General features: G+C 42.5%; 1 protein-coding gene across 10 annotated transcripts in view; it reads left to right on the top strand.

Moving 5' to 3' along the window:
* Positions 1-3,636: 3,636 nt before the first annotated feature.
* Positions 3,637-23,215, top strand: part of PPFIBP1 (PPFIA binding protein 1) — a 205,837-nt gene continuing 186,258 nt past the window's right edge. For 3 of the 10 annotated variants that reach the window (XM_019961412.2, XM_019961414.2, XM_019961411.2), the window contains exon 1: positions 3,637-3,830. The gene's annotated coding sequence lies outside the window, so the exon portion shown is untranslated. Of the gene's footprint in view, positions 3,831-9,796; positions 9,861-23,215 lie in introns of all 10 variants that reach the window. The other 7 variants (XM_019961415.2, XM_019961417.2, XM_019961413.2 and 4 more) reach the window with 4 other exon arrangements.

The following is a 23,215-nucleotide window of genomic DNA, read 5'->3' as shown; positions in this document are numbered from 1 at the left end:
TTCTTGCCTGGAGAATCCCATCCCATGGACAGAGGAGCTTGGTGGGTTACAATCCATATAGGGTCTCAAAGAGTCAGACAAGACTGAAGTGACTTTGCATGCTTGCAAATGTATTGATACAATAGCTAAGAGCTGTAACTCTAATTAAGGGGGAGGGGAGGGAGAGGTGGGGAGAAGGAAGCTGAAATCTCACCCTCTGGGTTCCTTTCTCACCCACTCTGGAACCCCTGGTTGGACACTACTGCTCCAGCCCGGGACCTATTTGCTGTTTTCCTCTTGAGTCTTCTGTTTTCTGGACACAGATGACAGCTGTTATCACTCCAGCTGCAGAGGGGATGGGAGGCAACTTCCTGTTATTCTATCCTGCCATCCCTGTGGGGGTGGGACAGTCCCTCCCCCCATCTCCTGCTGCTGGAATGTGAGCCAGGCAGGCTTCCTATGACTGGGACTGGAAAAATGACTGGTAGCCATCCAGCCGCTGTTGGAGAGCATCTGGGAGAGCAAAGCAGAGCAGGCTCCAGACAAGTGTGTCCCTGACTGAGGGACAAGGAGGAATGGGTGGCTAAGAGGCAGGTTAAGTGGTTGGTGCAGAAAATGCCTGAGGCCGTGAAGGGTTGCTGCATGAATAGTGGGAGAGTAAGAAGAGGGGATTGTTGCCAGGGCACTAAGATTGAGAAAAGGAAATGGGGAGAGATAGTTAAGGTAGCTCAGCTGGTAAAGAATCCACCTGGAATGCAGGAGAGTCCTGTTTGATTCCTGACTCAGGAAGATCCCCTGGAGAAGAGATAGGCTACCCACTCCAGTATTCTTGGGCTTCCCTGGTGGCTCAGACGGTAAAGAATTGCCCTGCAATGCGGGAGACCTGGGTTCAGCTCCTGGGTTGGGAAGATCCCCTGGAGGAGGGCATGGCAACACAATCAAGTATTCTTTCCTGGAGAATCCCCATGGACAGAGGAGCCTGGCAGGCTCCTGTCCATAGGGTTGCAAAAAGTTGGACATGACTAAGTACAGCACAGTTAAGTAGTTATGGTTTCTAGCTATGAGATTGTTTGGGGTTGGGTGCATTTAAGGAAGGGAGCAGGGTTAGAGGTGATCTGCCAATCCATTTTCCATCCTATATTTTTATTGAATGTTTTTCTTGAATTGGGGGTAAGGAATACAAAGGTATTAGGCATGGGCAGCCTCTTCAGAGTCTGGGAAGATAGGAAATGAATATAACTAGACATAGATAACCATATGTTAACACATCTATACAATTTCAGTAAGGATTGTAATAACCTTTGATGTGAGTATATTAAAGTCCCATTTTATAAAAGAGGTGATTAGGTTTCTGATGGATATTTTAATGACTAGGTCTTCCCAGGTGGCGCTAGTGTTAAAGAACTTGCCTGCCCATGCAGGAGATGTGAAAGATGCAGTTTCCATTTCTGGGTCAGGAAGATCTCCTGGAGTAGGAAATCGCAACCCAGTCCAATATTCTTGCCTGGAGAATCCCAAGGACAGGGAGCCTGGAGAGCTCCAGTCCATGGGGTTGCAAAGAGTTGAACATGACTGAAGCAACCTAGCACAGCACAGCACAAAGTTACACGGCAAGCAAGTGCAGAACTAGACAATGGACCCCTTTTTCTGTCTGCTGTAGGGCACAGCAAGGACAAGGACTTAAGGCTTTGAGAGAAGAGTAGGACTTAGCACACAGAAGGGGATTAAAAGGTAAAAATTTCCATTTACAAAATAAGTAAGCCATAGGGATGTAATGTACAACATGGTGACTATAGTTAATAATACAGTATTACATCTTTGAAAGTTTCTAAGAGAATATATCTTAAAAACTCTCAAAAACAAAACAAAACACCCCACAAAGCTCTCCCAAACAGAAGAGTAGGTAGGATTGGATTCCAGGTAGGCCAGTAGGTGAGATGCAATCAAGAATCTGGGAGTAGACCAGTTTGCCGTGAAATGTTTCCCATTTCACTGGGAAGGGGAAACACTGGAAGGGGGAGACAAGGTGGGAAAGGTGCATAGAGCCCAGATCAGAGAGTTTTAAATGGCCAGCAAAGAATTGCATGGCAAGAGGGACCTGATTTAGAAGGGGAAGATGCTGACAGCAAAACCAAACAGTGTTTTAGCAAACTCATTTGGAAGTAGTGCATAGAAGGACTTAGAGGTGGGGGAAAATGGATTCAGTAAAGTTAGGAGCTTGGAACAGTGTAGGTTTGACAAACAGCATAATGTTGATAATATAGAAATTGGTCTGTGAGAGCAGTTGCTGGGGTCGGTGGATTTTTTTTTTTTTTGGCATTATAATATGTGTGTAGATTGTGGGCAATCACTGCTCTAGAGAGAAGAAATAGCTTCAGAATCCAATAAACCTTGGTTTCAACTGCAGTTCTGGAGCAATGTACTTATGTAACCTTGCTGAGCTTTTCATTCCTTTATGTTGAAACGGGGCTAATGACACTCACTTTACAGGATGGTTGTGGGAATTAATTCAGACACACTGGTGGACTCTGTGCATCCCTTCTACAATTTGTGGCAGAATGGCAAAATAAGCACGTCCTCATTCATCAGAAAACAAACAATAAAAATGAAGAGAAAGTCAGTAGTCAATTCACTGTAATTCCAGAAGATGACGGATAATCTATCTTTATCTCATATAAAGAGGGCCACGTTTCACAATTCAGTCCTGCCTTGGGGCAGTTATTAGTCAAACTGAAAGACCCATTTCCTGAGAATCTCTCTGTTCTGTTAGCCAGGGTATAGCCTGATAGCTGCCAGGGTAAATGTTAGTTAATTCTTAATTGATAGCTCAGCCACTGCAATTGATTCCATTCAACAATAATTACTCTCCTGTGGCTTGCTGAACTCAATTGTGAGATTTCCACCCCTTTTCAGTTGTGTATAAAAACAGCAGCCCTGCTGTCTTTAAAAAAAGGTAAAACAGTAATTTTTCTTACTTTAGAGGTTCAATTTTATTTGCCTGGAAGCTCGCGTGCTGTGATTTTCGTCACTAAAAGCAAAAGCAAACCGCATGGTCGATAACGCCCCAGGGTTAACAATCTAGAGCTGGGTCGCAGTTTCTAGGATTGTCCTCCCTATCTTCTCGAAGAGCTTTTGAAGTTCTAAATTTCCCGTTCTAAGGGAACGCCCAGCAACCCCAAGATAAAAGGGGAGCTGAGCGAGCTGGCGGTTTCCTTTATTTGTCTGACTTCAAGCTAGCCATTTTCTGCTGCACGCGCCGCCGGACTCGGACTTGCCCGTGACACACAGGCGACTGTTTTTCCTTCAAAGGGGGGCTTGGATAGGTTAGTTTCGTTTCTGACCTGGGGGATTGGGAAATGCGCCAAGAAAAGTTTAAAACACCACCTGCAAGGATCTTCTTCGTACCATGATTCTCCTTCCCTTACAGATAGCAGGAAAGGCAGCATTTTTTTCCATCAACACCCACTTCCAGCCCAGCGCCGGGCTCAGAGAGGAATGTGTAAAATTAGTGGGCTCCTCTGAGTGACAGTCCGAGGGCCCAATCAGCGCGAACCGCGGCGCGCCGACACCCCTCCCGCGCGTTCTCTATGGCTCTTTCCCGCGGGGAGGGAGGTGGGAGGGCACGAGGGAGGGGAGGTACCTGGGACTGGGAGTGATGTCAGCTCCCAGCTCGGTGCCTGCCCGGATTCCTGACATGGTGTAGGGCCGAGAGGGTGGGGAAGGCGGGAGCCGGGCGAGAGAGGACTCGGGGCAGCCAGCCTGCGGCGGGGCCGGAGTGCCGGCGCTTTGAACTCCGGGCGAAGGTGAAGCACAACTTTTGCAACTCGTGCTGGCGGCTCTCCTCCCCCCAGGTAAGGGCGTTTGGCTCCTCTCGGGGACCGGAGTGTAGTGGCACCGTTGTGCGGTTGCAGCTGCTCCTCCTTTTCACCGCTCGATTTCCTTTTCCAGCTCACTCCAGTTTCCCAGTGGGAGCGGGCACTTTTTGGTGGGTGGGGTAGGGCTTAACTCCTGGGGCTCCCAACTAGCTTTTAGGTGAAAAATACCTCCAGGACTGGACGTGTGAGATCTTGTCTGTGTCCTTAAACACCGCCCCCTCCCCAGTCTGCTAATAATACTTAAGAACCCCAATCAGAGAAGTGTGTGTATGTGTGTGTGTGTGTGTGTGTGTGTGTGTGTGTGTGTGTATAGAGGGGGCTGTTATTTTAAAATGTCACAAAAAGTTTATGAAATATCGACTCAAAAATTATGATGAGAGAGAACAAAAGTTTTTGAGTTTTATTGGCTCCCCTGTGGTCTGTTACATTTAAATGAAAGTCTGTCATTGTTATTCATATTTTTTATATCATAATATAAGAAATCCTTTTTTATAGTTCCGTCAGAACGTGAGAAATTCACTTGGAGTGTATTAATTATGAGCTTGTGGGAAAACCGGTCTCTTGGGGGCATGCTTCAACGCCGGTTCTTTTTCTCTCACATCTTAACGGAGGATCCCTTTGGTTGCCTACGTTGTGATCTGGAAAGGTTAGAAAGGCTGTTGAGAACCTTCATATCCGTTTTCTGTGGCTGTTTGAGGGAAGGATGAGGGCTGGTAGTTGTTTTCATGGATCCTTTTTAGAGAAGGGAGTTTTAACTGGGAAATGTGGCCGAAGGCGTGGCAAACAAACTCTTAATTATAGGAACATGAATTTTTCAACATGTGGGGCCAAAACGAATCCTGCCTTTCAATAAGAATTGCAGGGAGCAATAGAAGAACTTGATCTCATGTCCCAATTCGATCTGTAGGGAAAGGAACTGCAAAAGGATATTTAGATAAGCCGAAATACAAAATTCTGTTTTTTTGTTTATTTCCGGTTTCAAACTCTTTAGCTGTTTCTTGCTTGGTGATTTTGTGTGCCCAGGTTACTAACTGGGTATGATTGACTTTCTGGGGAAAAAATTGACCCTATACACTGATTGAGAACCCTCACTTATCAGTGCTGAAGGCTCTTTCTTTTGGGGAAGCAAAGAAAGTATTTGGGCTGGGACTCCTGAGTCAAGTTTCCCTTTTCTTTCACCAGAGTGCCTCAGCAGTGAGGATCCTTCCATTGCCAGGTCGGGAGGAGACGGGCGTGGGCTTCTTTGTGAGTCAAAAGCTGCATCCCAGGTGCCTGTACGTCAGGGCATTTCCGGGAGAGGAGGAAAGAAAGCAGCCACAAATATTGCATCTAATAATCCCAGGTCGGGAAGTGTGGAGACACGGGACTTTGTTGATGGGGTTCTCTGTCTTTCTAGCCAGATACCAGTTAGGTTGCAGGGCAAAAAAGAGGTGTTTTGTTTTGCTGTTGTTTATAAAACACCTAAGGGCTTCCCTGGTGGTTCAGTGGTAAAGAATCCACCTGCAGTGCAGGAACCACCAGAGACATGGGTTCAATCCCTGGATGGGGAAGATCCCCTTAAGGAGGAAATGGCAAACTGATCCAGTATTCTTGCCCTGGAAGTCCCATGGACAGAGGAGCCTGGCGGGTTACAGTCCAAAGGATCGCAAAAGAGTTGGACACGACTGAAGTGATTGAGCACACACTCATGCACGCATGCATAAGACACCTGCATCTGTATTGTTCTTAAAATTTTTAGTTTGCACAGGTTGGATTAAGAGTAGATTTTTTTGCAAAGAGGAGGTGTGCTTCACTGAAAAAGCCTATATATTTTAATTTTGATCTGTGTTTTGGACTGAGAAACAGAAATTGGCTAATGTCACTGAAATAATGGTTACCGAGTCTTTGCTATTTATGTTCTGTGAAAGTGAAAGAGTTATTTGTTCAGTCCAGTCTGACCCTTTGCAACCCCATGGACTGTAGCCCGCCAGACTCCTCTGTCCATGGGATTTTCCAGGCAAGAATACTGGAGTGGGTAGTCATTCCCTTCTTCAGGGGATCTTCCCGAACCAGGGATCAAACCCAGGTCTCCTGCATTACAGATAGATTCTTTACCATCTGAGTAGAAGTACATAAAACACACTGTATTTTCCAATGCACTTTTTCAGCAGGAAAGTCCAGGAGGTGAGGTGGAATTCCTGTGGGCTGGTGAGAGCTCTCTGAAGCCTTGACTGATGGAGTATTCAGACTGCTGTTTGTAATACCGAAAGAAAGCTGCAAAAACCAGTCAAGTAGTATCTTTAGGATGTTATCTTGTTTTCCAAATTCAGATTTATAATTCTTTCCAAGAAATGAGTCCTTGCTTACTGCCTTGAATATAACAAAGCTTTAAATTGCATTTGCAGTTTGAGTAGCAACCTTTACATTTACATACTTATTTTTAACCAACATTTCTCTTTCTCCATCTGTGTGTAGGAGGCAGATGTGGTATACTAAAACACCGTATGTTCAAAGGACAAAACTTGAAAGATGTTTGAGTTGTTGAGAAAGGTAGAATCAGGTTTTGGTTAAATTCTTTGACCAGCTACGATAGCTCCTTTAAAAAATGGGATAATCTGGCCGTTGTGGACAGATGTTGACTTGAAATTCAGGGCACACTGTTGTTACATATCAATAGTGCCTAATTTCAGGGGCATTCTAGTCATTTTTTGAAAACAAGTTAGGTAGTCTGCTTAGGTAGTCTTTTTGTTGCTCACTGTGCTTGCAGGAGATAAATCAGAACAAGGTCAATTCCCTCCCCACCCCGCCTCAGTTACTGACTCCTGCTGCTGCTAAGTCGCTTCAGTCGTGTCCAACTCTGTGCGACCCCATAGACGGAAGCCCACCAGGCTCCCCAGTCCCTGGGATTCTCCAGGCAAGAACACTGGAGTGGGTTGCCATTTCCTTCTCCAATGCATGAAAGTGAAAAGTGAAAGGGAAGTTGCTCAGTCGTGTCCGACTCTTAGCGACCCCATGGACTATAGCCTACCAGGCTCCTCCATCCATGGGATTTTCCAGGCAAGAGTACTGGAGTGGGGTGCCATTGCTTTCTCCGAGTTACTGACTAGCTGACTTCTTTTTAAAACCTTTCATATTCATGAACTACTTGTACTTTTGTAGTTAATTTAGATTATGTTGGTAATTTGTCACATTAAAAGTAACTTTTTGAGGTTCTCATCTCCCATTTTAAAAAATACCTATATCTTCAAAAGCACATCTTTCAAACTGTTAACTAAAAGACCTCATTCATCTCTCTTGTCTTTTCAGAGATATTACTATATGTTTCTGATCTGATTTGAATTACCTTTTCAAAACAGTGAATGAATGAGTGAATGAATGTATGAATATCCATTCACATTTGGGTCTGTGTCTTGATTCTTTACTAAAGAAATGTTCCTTTAAGGTGCACACATAGGCAAGAGATAGTATTAGGTTGGCCAAAAAGTTTGAGTTTTTCTGTAACATGGAAAAAACCTAAACATACTGTTTGGCCAACCCAATACATAATTATGACATTTTTTTATTCCCAAAGATTTCCTTAGAAAGTCATACTAGTTTTGAAAGTAAGAAAAAAATCCCAGTTGAGCATCCGATTGTGAAATCTTTCAGGCAACCATGATTTTATTGTTTTTTAACCATGGTGGAACAGATGTGTTTAAGTATGCGATCCAAAGCTGTTAAGGTTACTGACACTGGGTGTTGTTTTAGGACAAATGAAACAAAGTGTCTGTCCTCTGGCCAGCATTTCCCTTCAACTAAAAGTTGATAATTTCACAATTAAATCAGTCATCCAGCTGCCCCCATGTTGACACTATCCAATAACTGCTCTGGGCTTATGTAGTTCCTTGAATCTGTAGTGTATTATGTCATCACTTTCTCAAATTCATCTCTGTGCATGTCATAATGATTTTCCTAGCCAAAAGCCTATAGCTTTTGTCACATGTTATCACCACCATAAAGACTGATGCTTCATTAAATGGAGCTAATGGATTAAAAAAAGAAAGCCTGAACTAACCCACCCTAGAAAATACAAAGACTTTTCTATTTTTTTATACTCTTTATTTAAACAGTAATTATTGATGCCTGTTTGGCACTGGTTGCTGTTTCAAAAAGCCAAGTGGTGAGGGTTTCTTTTACATCAATACTTTGCCCCATGTTTAAGGATCTAAGACACCAAACAACTGGATTTTAGATGAAACAGTGGGCCCTTCCAGGAGTTTTAAGTTTACACACTCATTAGGCAGCTTTTGAAGAAGAGGAGGGTTTGAGTGAAACCTCTACCACTTCTCTTTGGAGAGCTTCTATTTCTGAAATGTGGGTTTGGACTCTGAGGGATCCAGGTGGGTATGTTGTCTTAGTTTGTGACTGAACTTTGGTTGCATGTCTCCCTGGAACTTGGTGTGACTCACAGTTTGACTGGCCCACATTCACATCCTTGTTTTTCTTGGCAAACGTAAGGAGTTCAGAATAGAAACATCAGGTGGCGGTTTCCGTGTGGTGGTGCACCTAAAAATGCCCATGACCGAAGGAATTGTGCGAACTCAGATTGCACTGAGTATCAGTCATTCTGGTAAAGACTCGTTTCACTGACATGGATCATGAGGGAAGAAGATCAAATACCATAACTTTGGGGACTGGCTGTAGATTTTGTGGACATCCTTTGAACTCCAGAGTAAGGCGAGGTCTTTTCACCTCTCCTTTAACTTAGAGAAATTAAGCATTTGACAGAAAAACAAATGCGAGTTCGAGAGCCGATACGCTGATTCCTAGTGTTGCGTGTGGGGTAGCAAAGGAAAACTTAATTTTACCTGATGAGAGAGAGAGACTAAAGATGCTGTTTTCAGTGACAAGTCCATTCATAAGTAAGTGGCCAAATTCTTTAGGCACACAAGGTAGTTCTTGGGAAGAAGTAGGTAGGCCCATTGGGAACTCTTACCGTTTGCTTTGCATGCATGTTACTCTGAACTGTATTATTGAATGTGGTTTCATGTCATCTTGTATTTCCTGTGAGCCTAGGATATAGCTCACAGAAGTCCTTTTGCTGGCTTTCTGTCACCCTCTCTCCATATATATCTTTTCACAAATATAATCTTCTCATCATAGAATTGTATGAGGTTTTTATGAGAAAAGTTTGAACTTTGAAAGAAAATGTAAACAGGCTAAAGCTCTATGGCCTACTTTCTTAATACAATAACTTGAGAGTGTGGCTGTGGTTGCATAAATAATATCCCTGGAACCATTACCTTTTTGTAAAGATAATGCTTCTCGTAACAACACATGGTCGAGGATTTTATTTTGCTTGAACTGAAATTTGAACACACTCTACGTTTTATTATGAATGATGGAAGAGTCAGAGGAGCCTGTAAGCTCTCATCTAAAGTAACTGGACAGCGAGTGAGTGGGAGGAAGGGAAACAGTGACGACTCACAGGAAACACTGAGTGAACCTGTGAGTCGGCCAGGACAGTTTGTGTGAAGTCACCTGGGTCTCAGTGTTTTTCCTCTGGATCAGCTGCTTGGATGTGTCTGTAAAACTTTCTTCCGACCTCCACCCCCATCAGTGGGTGACTTTGCTCAACCAAGAGGGCTTTTAAACATAGACTTAAAGTTCTTTTATTGCTTTCTTCTCAAGGTACCGTGATTCTCTAGGATGGCTTGCACTCTACATTACCCTGTGGAGCAGACACAGCTAGGTGTGCAATCGTTTCCATCCTTCCCACTTTTTACTGGTGGTCAGTTAAAAACAAAACAAAACACACACCCCCCCCCCCCCCCAAACTTGATTTCCCAGAATCCCTTGCAGCTGGGCGGTGTCTAAGTGACATCGTCCTGGCCAATAAGATGCAGGTAGCTGGGAGGGGCTCTCCCACAGACTCTCTTGCTTGTTAGGCTATTGCTCTTTGTGCTTCTCGTTATCTCTTCCAGGATAATGGATGCTGTTTTCTAATTGCAGAAGCTGTCTTGTGACCAAATTCAAGAAGCTTGAGGGGTAAGTGGGCTGGGAAGCTGATGGCCTTCTGGAACGCTGTACCAGACTTGGTCTGCCCACCTCTTGATTTATTTTGAGAAAAATAAATCTTCATTTGATTCAACCACAGAAGTTGGGTCTGTTACTTGAAGCCAGATGGGATCCTGACTGAGTTTAAATTTTAAAGAAGTCATAGTTCTTTTCGCTCAGAATTAAAAGGCATCATCCTGGATGATTAAAAAATGGGTTGGACTTTGGAACCCTGCATACTCTCAATTTGAATCTTGGCTTTGCTATTCATTACAGACTAATCTTGACAAAAAATTTAATGGTTTTGGGTCTCCATTTTACTATCTGTAAATGGTGGTACTGGTGTTTGTCTTATGGAATTTTTGTCAGTATTGAAGTGAAGTGAAGTCGCTCAGTTGTGTCTGACTCTTTGCAACCCCATGGACAGGCTCCTCCGTCCATGGATTTTCCAGGCAAAAGTACTGGAGTGGGTTGCCATTTCCTTCTCCAGAGGATCTTCCCGACCCAGGGATCGAACCTGGGTCTCCTGCATTGTAGGCAGACACTTTACTGTCTGAGCCACCAGGGAAGTTTGTCAGTATTAGAAAATGTTAATAGAAATAATAATAATACATTTGGTACATAGATTTTTAATAAATGATGGCAGCTATTACTAAAGAATACCATAGTGAGGAGCCTGAAGAGGGGGAGGTAAGTAATTTAACTTTTAGTAGGTTCTCAGTAAACATGGTTTGAACAACTGAATGGTGGGTTAACTTTATGGCTGTAGCCACTTGCCTCCATCTATTTACCATTCATTCCAAGGCCCATCTATTTATCTTCAGCCCCATCTGCCTACACTGGAATACTCGGAACTCTTGTGTTCTCCGAACTTTGGTTGAAAAAGCAAAAGATGTTCTTACGACAGTTTTATTACCTATAACCAAAGAGATGAAGTGGATGTGCTCCAGAGTCAGAGAAATGTAAATTAGACTCTTCTGTCCTTAACTATGTGATTTTTGTCTTCTGTGAAATGGGAATAATTGGGTGGGTTATGAGAATTACATATGATAATATATGTGAAACATTAACAATGATTTTCCTGGCATACAGTGAACACTGGATTAATGACAGATATTGTTACTGTTTTGTTAAACAGTTCTTGACCTTGGTACAAGATCATCTTGGAGATATAAGGGCAAATAAAACATGGTCTTTACCCTTAAGCATATTCATATAGAGAAGACAGGGGAAGAAATGGAATGATCTTCCTTACACATAATCATAATGAAAAACAGATTTAGAAAGCTACTTAGCTGTTAGAAAGTTGGAGGAAAATATACAGATTTAAACAAATGTTTATTATATGTATTTTAAGGAAAAAAGTCGCCAAGCATGTCAGTGCAGGAAAAAGTTGCTAAATGGAGTGATTTGTGGGGGATAGGATGAAGATGATGGGAAAGATGAGGGGCCTTTAATTTTTTTATGTCTGTTTTACAGCCTCATGAATTACTCTTGAAATATAAAGAGTATTAAAGTTTAAAGAATCAGTTTGTGGGGCTTCTTGGAGGTAAGCGGTAGAAGATGGTGCTATGAATTAGTAAAGGATTGGGTTTAGAGGGGTCCTACTAGAGAAGGTGGGATTTCAATGGGATGAGTAGGAAATGTTGAGACATTGGGGGGGACACGAACATCCTTGGGTTTGAAACAAAGCATAGAATATAGTTTTAGAGAAAGATAGGAAGATCAGTATTGTTAATAGAGGTAAGATATTCTAAAGCCAGATCTTAGAGGGATTTAAAAAGAGTGACAAGACTATGCTTTAAAATGAGTTGTGGGTTTTTTTGTAAGGTAGGGAGGGATCTAAGAACTATTATTATTTTATAAAAATGACTCTTGAAATAATATGTTGAATGTTAGGAGGGGTATATGTGGCGAACGGAGTGAGGACAGATAGAACAAGAAAGGCACACAGCTAAAGTTGAATTTAAATAGGAAATATGATGAATTAAGATTTAAGCATCTGAAAAAGAAGATTTAAACATCTAGAGTTTGCAATTCATTGGGACCCATGATAACTTACCTTCGTTTTCTCATTGTCTAAATGGGTTAAATCATAGAACCTGTCTTGTTAGGTTTTTAGGAGAATAACAACAACAGTATTAATAATAGCTAATGCCTACTCAGTGTGTACTAAGCACTCTTCTAACTGTCTGACATATTTCAACTTAGATTTAATCCCTACATCATCCCTAAGAAAAGGTACTGTTCTTATTCTTACAAATGAGAAATCCGAGGCACAGAGAGGCTAAGTGAATTTCCCAAGGTCACACAGATTGTGTGTTGGACAGGGATTTAAATGCAGGTAGATACAGTCTCCAGGGTCAGTAACCTCAACCACTTCGTATTACTGCCTCTGGCTTAGTTCTGTACTTGACATGTTAAAAGCTGCTAAGAATTGTTAGTTATTCATGCTATTCACATCATGATGTTAAGCACCAATTTAGACATTTAGGTTTGGAGTGTAGGCAAAACCCTTGAGTGATAGACCATCTCTGTAGGGTTGCTACCTAAAGAGCAAGAGTAGGTGAGCTTGCTGAAGAAGAGAACGTAGAATAAAAAGAGAAGAAAGTACACAACCCACAGGGAACTCTTGACATGTAGACATAGTCAGGCCAAAGAAAAGAAGTTATTAAAGGTGATAGAGCAAGAATAACCAGGGAGGTTGGAAGGGAAGAGGTTGCCGGTGGCAAGGGAATGAAACACGCCCAACACAAGTGGACCATCCCCACCATCCAGTGCTGCAGACCTCTTACAGGACGAGCCTGAGAAGTGGCCCCGAGTCCAGCTGCCAGGTCATCTGTGGGCTAGGAGAGCAGTTTCAGCGCAGTAGCCACGGAATCCAGAGGACAGAAGATTGAGGAAGACATGGGCGGTGATGAACCCGAGGCTGTCCTGTTAGCCCAGCCTTTCAAGGAATTGAACAGGGAGAGATGTGCTCTGACAGTGTGGGTTTGATGATGGTCCAGGCAGAAAGGGTAATATGAAAGCAGCAAACAAGAAGGGGAAAGGAAAGGGATAGACTGAAATTAGGTGGAGAATGCGGGTTAGCTTTGAAATCTGTAAGAATGCTTCTTGAGAGAATGAAAGAAAGGTTGCGGGAAATTGAGGAAAGAAATGTGATTGGAAGAGATAAGAGCTGAGTGAGTTCACCCCAGGCAGTCTGCCTTTTTTTCCTCCCCCAGTCTAATAGGAGGCAGTGAGAGGAAATTCATAGACAAGTAACTCAGGCTCCCCAGAGCTCTCAGGATTATTGAGACAGAGGAAACATTTGAAAGAATGACAGAAGTCTCTCATCTAAACAATGCAAGCTGACACATTTGCCAGGATGTATCTCCAGGCAGGAAATCAATTTATTGAAGTGGAAAGTAGTGGTACAAAAAAAGAAGAGGGGAATGAAATGAGACAAAGGGATACCTGACTGTATGTGAAGGAGGAATTTTTAGATACCAGACTGAATGGTTCTTAGAACAACTTCCCAGGGGAAATCCGAGAGCTCTGAGTGACGGGGAAGCAGCCCGGGTCTGGGACCACAGGCTGGGTTTGGTTAACACTGAACCACAGAGCACCAGGGAGTACTCTGAAAGAGGGAGGTGTCCAGCAGAGACTTCCACATCATTACATGCTCTGGTTTAACTGGCTCTGTGCATCTTCGAAGGGGGAGAGAGGGGTCTGCCTAGCCCGCCCATCCCGGGACTCTTCCCCAGAGTATTGAAGTTAGAGATGACATAGGAAAGATGAGGATGCCAATGTTGGTTGCCTTTAGAACGTAACTAACGTGTAAACCGAACACAAGAGGTCATGAGAGGAACTCAGAAAGATCTTTGGCTGAAAGACATTGGGTTGCATTGTTTCAGCAGATTTGTTGTTGCAATGATGTGAGTTGTATAAGAAAAGGACTGAAGTAATCTAATAGTTAAGAGTGTCGGACTAAAACTCAGCACCACTCCCATCAGCCCATAGGTGGGTCCTTTGCGGGGTTGCTTTGACTGATGTCAGTATAAATGTATCCAAGTGTGGGCAGCATACTTAGATCTGGGCATAATGTTCTTGAGTTCAGTGATTCTCAGTGGGGCCAGCTACATACTTGTGGAGCCCAGTGTATGATGAAAATGTGTGACCCTCTTGTTCAAAAAGCAAGAAAAAGTGCTGTAAAAGGTACTAACAGGAAAAGCTTTTCTTTTTCTTCCGTCGTCTCTCTTTACTTGTCATGGTGTTTATTTGCTTTAATGTTATTCTGAGTGAAGTGAAAATAAAAATCATCAGCGTGAATTTTATTGTTCATCTTTCTATTATGCAATGCCAGTGTGAAATGCAAATATAAGAGCATTTAACAACTACACAGAATTACTGAAATCATGTTTCTTAGTGTTTCGTGGTTTGTAAATGCATTTGTATATTCTTTTTATCAGAACAGAGGAAACCCTGCACAAACCTGGCTACCGTTATTTCACATCTCAATTTGCACAGTCTATTAGTCTTGGCTTATGGAAGGAAAGACTGAAAGGAAAAAGAACCATGGAATTGCTCTGTCTTTCCTTCTCCTGTGCTGTCATTGTCAGCTCAAGTGGTTGGTTAATACAGGGGAGTGACAGGAGTAAGAGAGGATATGAAAGGAGTGTTTGGTTGTTTTTGTTTCTTAGAAACATGCTGCCTTGTTTCTGCGTGTACAGCGGATTCTGGATGGAAAGGAAAGCATGGCCTCTTGTGGCTGTCAGCACCCACCCACCTGCTCGCTCAGTTGTTTGTAGCACATTTACCTTGAACTCGCTTTGAGTCCTGCTGAACTCGATGCATCGTGAGCCTGCCAAAGTTCTGTGCTTCTGGGGCATTGCAAACACTGTATGAATAGGGCGGCAAGGAATGGTGGCCACTCTTATTAAACAGATCTCCTCTGCTTACGTGCACGCTCCATTGTGCCATCTGACCTTGTTTATAGAACACAAGTTTAAATTGTGAGGAATTTCGACCTCATTTATGAAAAAAATTCAAAGTTTAAATTATTAGGAATCTTGATGATGACAGCAGAGTGTTAAACCAGATATGGGGTCTTTCTGAGCATGGGATTCTGTATGTGACTACAGGTTAGAAGTTCATGAAGATTGCCCTGGTTCTGGGAAGTTAAAGAACTCACTTTTAAGCTCGAGCTACCCTCTGATCTTGAAGTCTCAGCTTCATTATCAAAGTTTACAATGGGTCAGGTTTGAGTGGAGTGACCTAGAGACCCTTCTCCTGGCCATCAGCCCTGTCATTTTTGCCTTTCAAGTGTTTTCTGAATGACTTTTCCTTCTACCAATCCCTTAGTTTACGTCATCATCTCTGATACAGACCGTGCAATTAGTCTCTTCCCTATATTCTGCACCTGTGGCTAGACAGATCTTCCAAATAAACCTTTGGTACAAGCCCTGCCTGGTCCTTTCTCTGATCTCCTGTGGGCTCAGCCTTACAGCAGAATTCTCAGACTCGTGGATCTGGGATGGAGACTGCCTGCAGACAAGTATGGCTTGAAATATACAGTATTTTAAGAAATTTGCGCCAGTTCTTAATTTTTTTGGTGACTTCACCAATGGAAATTTACATTTAACAAAGAGAAGATCTGGCTGCTCTGGGCTCCAGTTTTCAAACAGGAGGACCACCTGTGGACTTGAGGAGGAAGATTGACTTTTTAAAAAAATATTTATTTATTTGGCTGTGTTGGGTCTCAGTTGAGGCACGTGGGACCGTCATTGTGGCTCATGGACTCTCCAGTCGTGGAGTGTGGGCTCCAGAGGGCGCAGGCTCTGTAGTTATGCTGCACAGGCTTAGTTACCCCAAGGACTGAACCCACATCCCTGCATTGCAAGGAGGATTCTTAACCACCGGGCCACCAGGGAAGTCCCAAGATTGACTCTTTATTCTGGCAAAGCCTTCACTTTCATGGATCTAGAGCATGCATTTGCCTGTTGTCTTCAAGGAATGCTGTGAAGGAATTAGAATGCTGATACTTTAACTTGAGAAATTAAGTTCTCCAACCTCATAGTGTAGCAGCCCTTATTTTCTTTTTTGTTTTGTTTTGTATTTTAGCTCTTGATTGCCTTTTTTAGGAGAAATACTTCCCAGGTCTCACCTGATCAGTGTCACCACTGTGTCACTGTGTCACTTGTGACCTCATCTGATCTCGATTCTTTCTCTAAGCTTCTCTCCTGTGCTCACACCCAGGCTCTGCCCCCCTGGCAATGCTTTAAGGCTACTCAGCTCTTCTGCTTTTCCTACTGTTTGTCCCTGCTTAAACCCTCATCTTTCCTCTAGCCCCCCTTAAAGCAGTTCATCAGGAGACCCTTGTGAGAGCCTCAGTCTGAGCTCAGCCTACAAACTCTTGCTGGAAGCAGGTAATAAAATCTTTAGAATTTTAAATGCTAAAGGTAACGGCAACCCACTCCAGTATTCTTGCCTGGAGAAACCCATGGACAGAGGAGCTGGTGGACTACAGTCCATAGGGTCACAAAGAGTCAGACACAACTGAAGTGACTCAGCACTAAGTGGACAGTGAGTTCAAGTCGTTTGTGAAGGTTCCTCCCAGCCCAGTGATTTTGAGAAGCCGTAATTCTTCCAGTGCTTGTGCCTGTATGTTACCATGCGTTTGGTTATCTAGTTGTTTTTTGAACTTGTGCGTTGTGATAGGAACTTTGCTTATGTCATCTCACTTAATTATGAGTGTGGCACTAGCATTATCTTCCTCTTACTGATGAAGAAACAGCGTTTCCTCCAAAACTGGTGCTCCAAATGGCTGATCTCTATATCTTATTTCTTCAAATAGATTATATACTTGTTGAAGGCCATGACTCTGCCTTTGTTGCCAGGCCCTACTACCCAATCAGGAATCAGTGAATGTTTTAGTGATGAGAGTAACGATTTTTTTGGCTAGTGTGCATTGAGGCCTAGACAAGCCTCTATGGGAATGTGGAGGAGACTTGAGTAGTATCCTATACTCTAAGATAGACCTCCTACTGTGCACAAAGACAGGATAGGGTTTTGATCTTGGGCTGTGGATTTAGGTGGACCTATGGCTGTGTCTCGGATAAGGCGATGGCACCCCACTTCAGTACTCTTGCCTGGAAAATCCATGGACGGAGGAGCCTGGTGGGCTGCAGTCCATGGGGTCGCTAAGAGTCAGACACAACTGAGCGACTTCACTTTTGCTTTTCACTTTCATGCACTGCAGAAGGAAATGGCAACCCACTCCAGTGTTCTTGCCTGGAGTATCCCAGGGATGGCAGAGCCTGGTGGGCTGCCGTCTATGGGGTCGCACAGAGTCGGACATGACTGAGGCGACTTAGCAGCAGCAGCAGCATGGCTGTGTCTCAGTTTCTTCATTTGTAAAATAGGGTCAATAATAGTATTTTGTAGCAGTGGTTTTAAACTGGAGTGATTTGGGCCTGTAGGAGTCATTTGGCAATGTCAGAAAACACTTCTTGTGTTACAGCTGGGGGTGGAGGCAAGACTGGCTTTTAGTAAGTAAAATCCAGAGATGATGCTAAACATCCTTGCAATGCACGGGTGCTTCTCCCCGCATCAGCAACAGAGAAATACCCGGCCCCAAACGTCAGTAGGGCTGAGGATGAGACACCCTTCCTTGTAGGTTCCTGAAGATGAAACAAGATGATGAATATGATGAGTTTGGCATAATTAACTGTCACTCTAAGAAAACCATCTCAAAGACTGAGAAACCAGCTTTTGTGGGTGGGGGGCAAACCCTAAAACGCCTCACTTCAGAACATCTGTGATTCTTGCCTTATGCTAAGGATTTCATGCTTTCCTGTTTAGAAGTGACAGACTCACTGGAGATTGTGTGTGCCACACCGTGTACTAACATGAGCTGGCATGGATTTATCAAAGCTGTAAAAACAATTATTAATTTTTAGGGGGTTCCTGGTAAACTTCCTGCTTGCTTAACTAGAGATAATTTTGGTGTGTGAGTTTAAATCCTCTGATGGAAAATGTTTTGATTAGTGAATTTCCAAACTACGTTTTGATAAATGGGACATGAGAAGTTTTTGTTTTCACATCAAGAAGCCTATTGTTTTCATAACCCTAAGTTTAAAATGAGGCCGCTTTCTCCGTTTACTGCCTTACCTGCTTGCTGCACAGTTTTGGCATTTGTAGGAGTAGCTTGAAGAACTGTTGGATTTCTATCTGTTGTTTTTTTTTTTTAACTTAAAGTTGAGACTATTATTTAATATTTTTATAGTTACAAAAATAATATATGCACCTTCTAGAAGATTTGGATGATATGGAAAAAAACATAAAGATGATACAGTTTAAAAAAAATAGTCCTCAGTATTCTGCCACACGAAAATACAACTACTGTTGCTGTGTTTCCTTCCTTTTTTTCCATTCATATATATTTTTTCATATTTGAAGTATTCTGAATGTGTATTTTTGTGTCCTGTTTTTACTTACATTGTTTTATTTGTTTATTTAATTTTATTTAAAATTTTTTTCCATTGTACTGCTCAGCTTATGGGTTCTTAGTTCCCCGACCAGGAAATGAACCCTGAGCCCACAGCAGTGAAAGCACCGAGTCCTAATCACTGGACCGCCAAGGAATTCCTCTTAATGTTGTTTTATTTGCATGTCCTCACCCGACTACAGCACCTCTAAATATTATTTCTAAGGACTCTAATATCTTCCATCTCTTGGTGTTTCATGGTTTCTTTAACCCTATCACAGCACACACAGCCTGTTTTCAGTGTTTGCTGAGCATCTTTCGGCAGTCAGCATTTTCTGCCTTTCAGACCCTTCCCATCTTTACAAGAGGTGACAAGAAGCAGCATCAGAGGGTGTGGGTCACCATGCATGGATGTCTTGGTCCATGTTGATATCAGTTACCAAAAAATAGCAGAGTGATATTCTCATTTTAATAATGTTTGTTAACTTTCTAGGAGAAAAGATATTTTCTTTTTCTTTTTTATTTATTTGATATTTATGAGGTCAACCATGTATATGACTGTCGGCTCTATTTCTGGCTTAACTGTTCATATACTTTCCCCATTTCATCTATTGGGAATTAGTGTTGTTCTCATTGTCATGAACTCTGTGTATTTCACTTATTAGCCCTTTCTGATAGTTATTGCAAATATTTTCACCTAGTTTTTTACCCTAATTTTTCTGATAAAAAGTTTTTTGTTTTTAGTGATGTAAAAGTTTAAAAATTTTGTGTAGTCAAATCTATTGATTATTGTTTTCCGCCTGGGGTCTGCAACCTTCCTTCATCTCTACTCAGATGAACCCTTTCTACTCTTAAAGTCACTGTGTTGAGTTATCAGTGTTTAAAATTCTATCCCAAAGTAGATTGCTATCAAGTTTCCTGATGAGGATAAAAGTGCTGAATCTAATATGGACACCCACTGTGTACCATGGAAAACCCTTCACACCGGAATGTGTGTGGGTGAGAGAGGTGGGTAGAGAGGGAGAGAATAAGGAAAATTGATGAGAAAGGATGAGGCTCTTGTTAGGCCCCTGATCATTTGGTTTTGTTTTAAATTTGCTTTCCCTCAGGATGGGAGTGATCTTGTTGCAGGCAGCAGGGCTCCTAGAGGTTCCCAAATGGCTGAGTGCCAGGGACCAGCATCTGGCTGAGCAAACGGTGTTTGTACCTGGCCACAGAATTGGCCCCCAACAATTTGTTTATTTAGTGCAGGAGAAGGTGGACTGAGCAGAGACAGGCCCCTCCACACCTCACCATCACGTTCCACTCTCTCAGGCTCCAAGCTGTGTGCTGTTCGGCCTTGTGGAAGTGACTCCCTGCCCTGCAGATGGACTCATATGAGCCCACAGCCCTGCTCATCTGCGGGTCACCAGCTGTGTTAGCTGAAGCCTAAAGAGGGAGGTAGCGATAACAACCAGTGCTCACTCGGTTGTTCTTTCTGCAAAGCCCTTTTACTCGGGCTTTTTAATGTGCTTCTCACCTCAACTTTATGAGGTTAAACACTATTTTCCTCTCCATTAACTTGGAGGAAACCGCCAATCAATGGAAGCATAATTAAAATCTGGAGCTTCTGATTGCAGAGCTGATCCTCTGCTTATGAAACAATTCCTTCGTTGTAATTTCTGGGTGTAATTTCTCGGCGATGCCATTGCGCAGAGGGTAGCAGCAACTGTTTTAGATCTTCGAGTCAGACATGTGTTGGATGGAATACCAAGAGTCATGTCATAACACTGTGACTTGGTTTTCTCATCTCTAAAATGGAAACAACAGTGTCTGCCTTGTAGGAATGTTAGATTAAGTGGAGATAGGACATGCAAGCCACCCAGCATAGCACCTGGCCCTTTTATTGTGGGAGCTCAGATGTAATGATTGTTTCCTAGTTTCAAAGCTGAAAATGCTCTTTTTTTGTTTAAAAATTTCAGAATAGCTGGTAAATCTGCTTAGACTTGTGAAATTTTAGTAAATGTTATTTATATTTAAATGCAAGAAACATTTCTTTATCTGCCCTACTTATTTTCCTGTTCAGTAGATTTTCTCTTCTGGTGTGGCCAAATCACTTCTCTGAAATCCTTTTGCTTGGAGAATTTTGTGATGAACCCCCAGTTTAGAACTATACTCGCAGCCAAAATAAAACATACTTTGTCTATGTGTTTACGTAAAAAGCACAGACAGTTCTTTAGAGGAGCAATAACCCAGGCATTCCTTTACACATAGTTGAGAATTTTGGCATTATTCATGGAGTTGTTACTTGTCCGTGAATCGTTAAACATTCAGGTAACAGAGCAGCCTTAAAAAAAGTTACATAAAATCATAAGAAAAGACAAAGTTATTAAATAACTCAGGAGAAAAGTTGTTAAATAAATCTTTATTTTTTTCATACCATATAAAAGTTGGGTTAGATCTCGTCCTTAGGCTAGACCTTGTGAACCACTTAAAAAAAGAAAAAACTTTGCTAATATTATTGTTACTTCTGCCTAAAGAATTTCAACATGAGAGTTATCTTGCCATTTGACTTCTATTGTATGTTTATTCTGACTTTTCCATTTTAATAAATTGAGTCAAGTAATTACAAGAGTTATTATTGTAGAATTATGTTATAACCCAACACAGTTTTGTCTCTGTGGAGTTAAAGATAACACTCTTCAGGAATCTTCTTTAGGATATGTGTTGGGTCTTCTTGTTTTTTTCTGTCCCTGAAGCCATGGTTGCATTTTCAACAATACATCAACCTAGTATTGGAATAGGGAAAAGTGAATGAGAATGGGGCTTTATTGGATTAATAGCTGATACTCTTGTTCCTTCTCTGAGAAATTTACATCTGCAGCCATGTGATTTTTCCATTCCCTGCACTTGCTTTGGTAGCAATGGAGAGACAAGGATGGGAAAGTGTTTTTAAAATTTAATTTATATAAATTCATAAATTAGAATTGTACTTTTGTATAATTAATACCATATGTATATGCTTTACAGGAAACATGGTTAAAGTTAAGTATTAGTGATTAAGTGAAATTTACATGATTTCTCAGTTCCCTTTTATGTCTCAAGGATCAAAGTGAGGCCAAATCCTTTGACTGTTGCAAACTGAGTGCAGTACATTGTAGAACGCCACACCCCATTTTAATGATCAGTAGGCACTTGTTTTCCTAAAATTCCAGGTCCATTGTTTGATTTCTTAATAATCAGTGAAAGTGGACATTTGGGGGCAAAGGGGTTAGCGGTATTACTGGTGAAGAGAGTAGGTTAAGTCTGGAAGAATAAAATTGGTGCTGACCTGAGTACTGATTTACAGGATACAGAGAACTTAAGACGAGGCTTTGTGATCCTGAGATAACAATCCAGTTCAGCCCTGTGTCAATCACTTCAGCCAAATCACTGTGGCACTAGCCCTTTGATCAAAGCCTGAGAACCCAGCAAGTTTTAGCAGGCATTTCTTGTTGCTGCTGCTTGGCTTGTGGAGTAGGAAGAGTAATAAGTGCTCATTAGCATGCCCACCTCTGTAATGCATCCACCTGCAGCACAGAGATGCTTGCCTCTGGTCCTGAAACCGTAGCATCCCCACCTGATCTCTTCAGCCCCGGCATTTTGTACTACAGAAACAGAATGTCGACTTGGCAAGAGTAGAATCCACCAAGTGCCTCAAATAACAGTTGCAAAACCTATTGACCAGGATAGGAAGGGTTTCCTAGAAGGAATTACTGTGTCCAAGAAATTAGTGAACTGTTTAAAGCTTTTTCTTCTCTTCTCTCCTCTTGTATATGTGACTGACATGAATCTGGATAGTCAGAGACACTGAATACTGGTCATCTTATAACTTGATCCCTTATCCTCTTGTAAGCCATACTCCAGAGGCTGTGGTCTGTATCAACAAAGAGTTTGGAGTGTTTGGAGTCACTGAGAGAGAGAGCGCTTTGATGGTGATTTGTGACCCTGTTCAGGACTCATGTCATCGGTAGCCTTTGTTCCCATGAAATAGAGATGTGTATATGAGGGTGGAGGCTGTAAAGACAGGAGGAGGGAGACAAGGTTTGGGGGCTTTGTACACAAGCCTGGAGAAATATGTAGACATGCTGCAAATTGGCAGAGTTTTATATGAGAGGACCCTGGGACCAAGAATCTGCCAGTCTGATCCCAACATTGATCAGCAGTGTCATCCTGGGCAAGTCATCTGTGGTGGTGGTGGTTTAGTCGCTGAGTAGTGTCTGACTCTTTTGCGACCCCATGGACGGTAGCCTGCCATGCTCCTCTGTCTCAGGCAAGAATACTGGGGTGGTTTGCCATCCCCTCACCATAGACTCCTCCTGACCCAGGGATTGAACCCAGGTCTCATGCATTGCAGGCAGATTCTTTACTAACTTCCCTGAGCCACCAGGGAAGCCACACGTAAATCACTTAACCTGACATAAAGTTGAGATTATAACAGCCCAGGCCTCATAGAAAGAGTTGTGAGGGTCAGATGAGACAGTGTGTAACAGGCTATAAAACATGAAGCAGTAGTATGGTTTAATTTTTTTTTTTTTTGGCTGAACTGTGTGGCATGCCAGATCTTAGTTTCCTGACCAGGGATCGAACCCCTATCCCCTGCATTGGGAACATGGAGTCTTAACTACTGGACCACCAGGGAAGTTCCTGCAGTAGTTTTAAACTGAGTGTTTCATAGGGAGTACATTATCTACATTTTTAACATTCTGAACCCACCCCTCTGGTGATGAAATACACTGTGTAGGCACCTGCTTCTCCTCTGACTTCTACTCCTGAGACATCTCTAACCTCATCCCTGGACCCTAAGCTGCACTAGAGCCTGGATGACAACAAGGTAGTTCCTTGAGGTTTTCTGGGAGGT

The sequence above is a fragment of the Bos indicus genome, chromosome 5, assembly GCF_029378745.1.
Source record: "Bos indicus isolate NIAB-ARS_2022 breed Sahiwal x Tharparkar chromosome 5, NIAB-ARS_B.indTharparkar_mat_pri_1.0, whole genome shotgun sequence".
NCBI classification, from domain to species: Eukaryota; Metazoa; Chordata; class Mammalia; order Artiodactyla; family Bovidae; genus Bos; species Bos indicus.
This window is presented reverse-complemented; position numbering and strand designations above follow the sequence as displayed.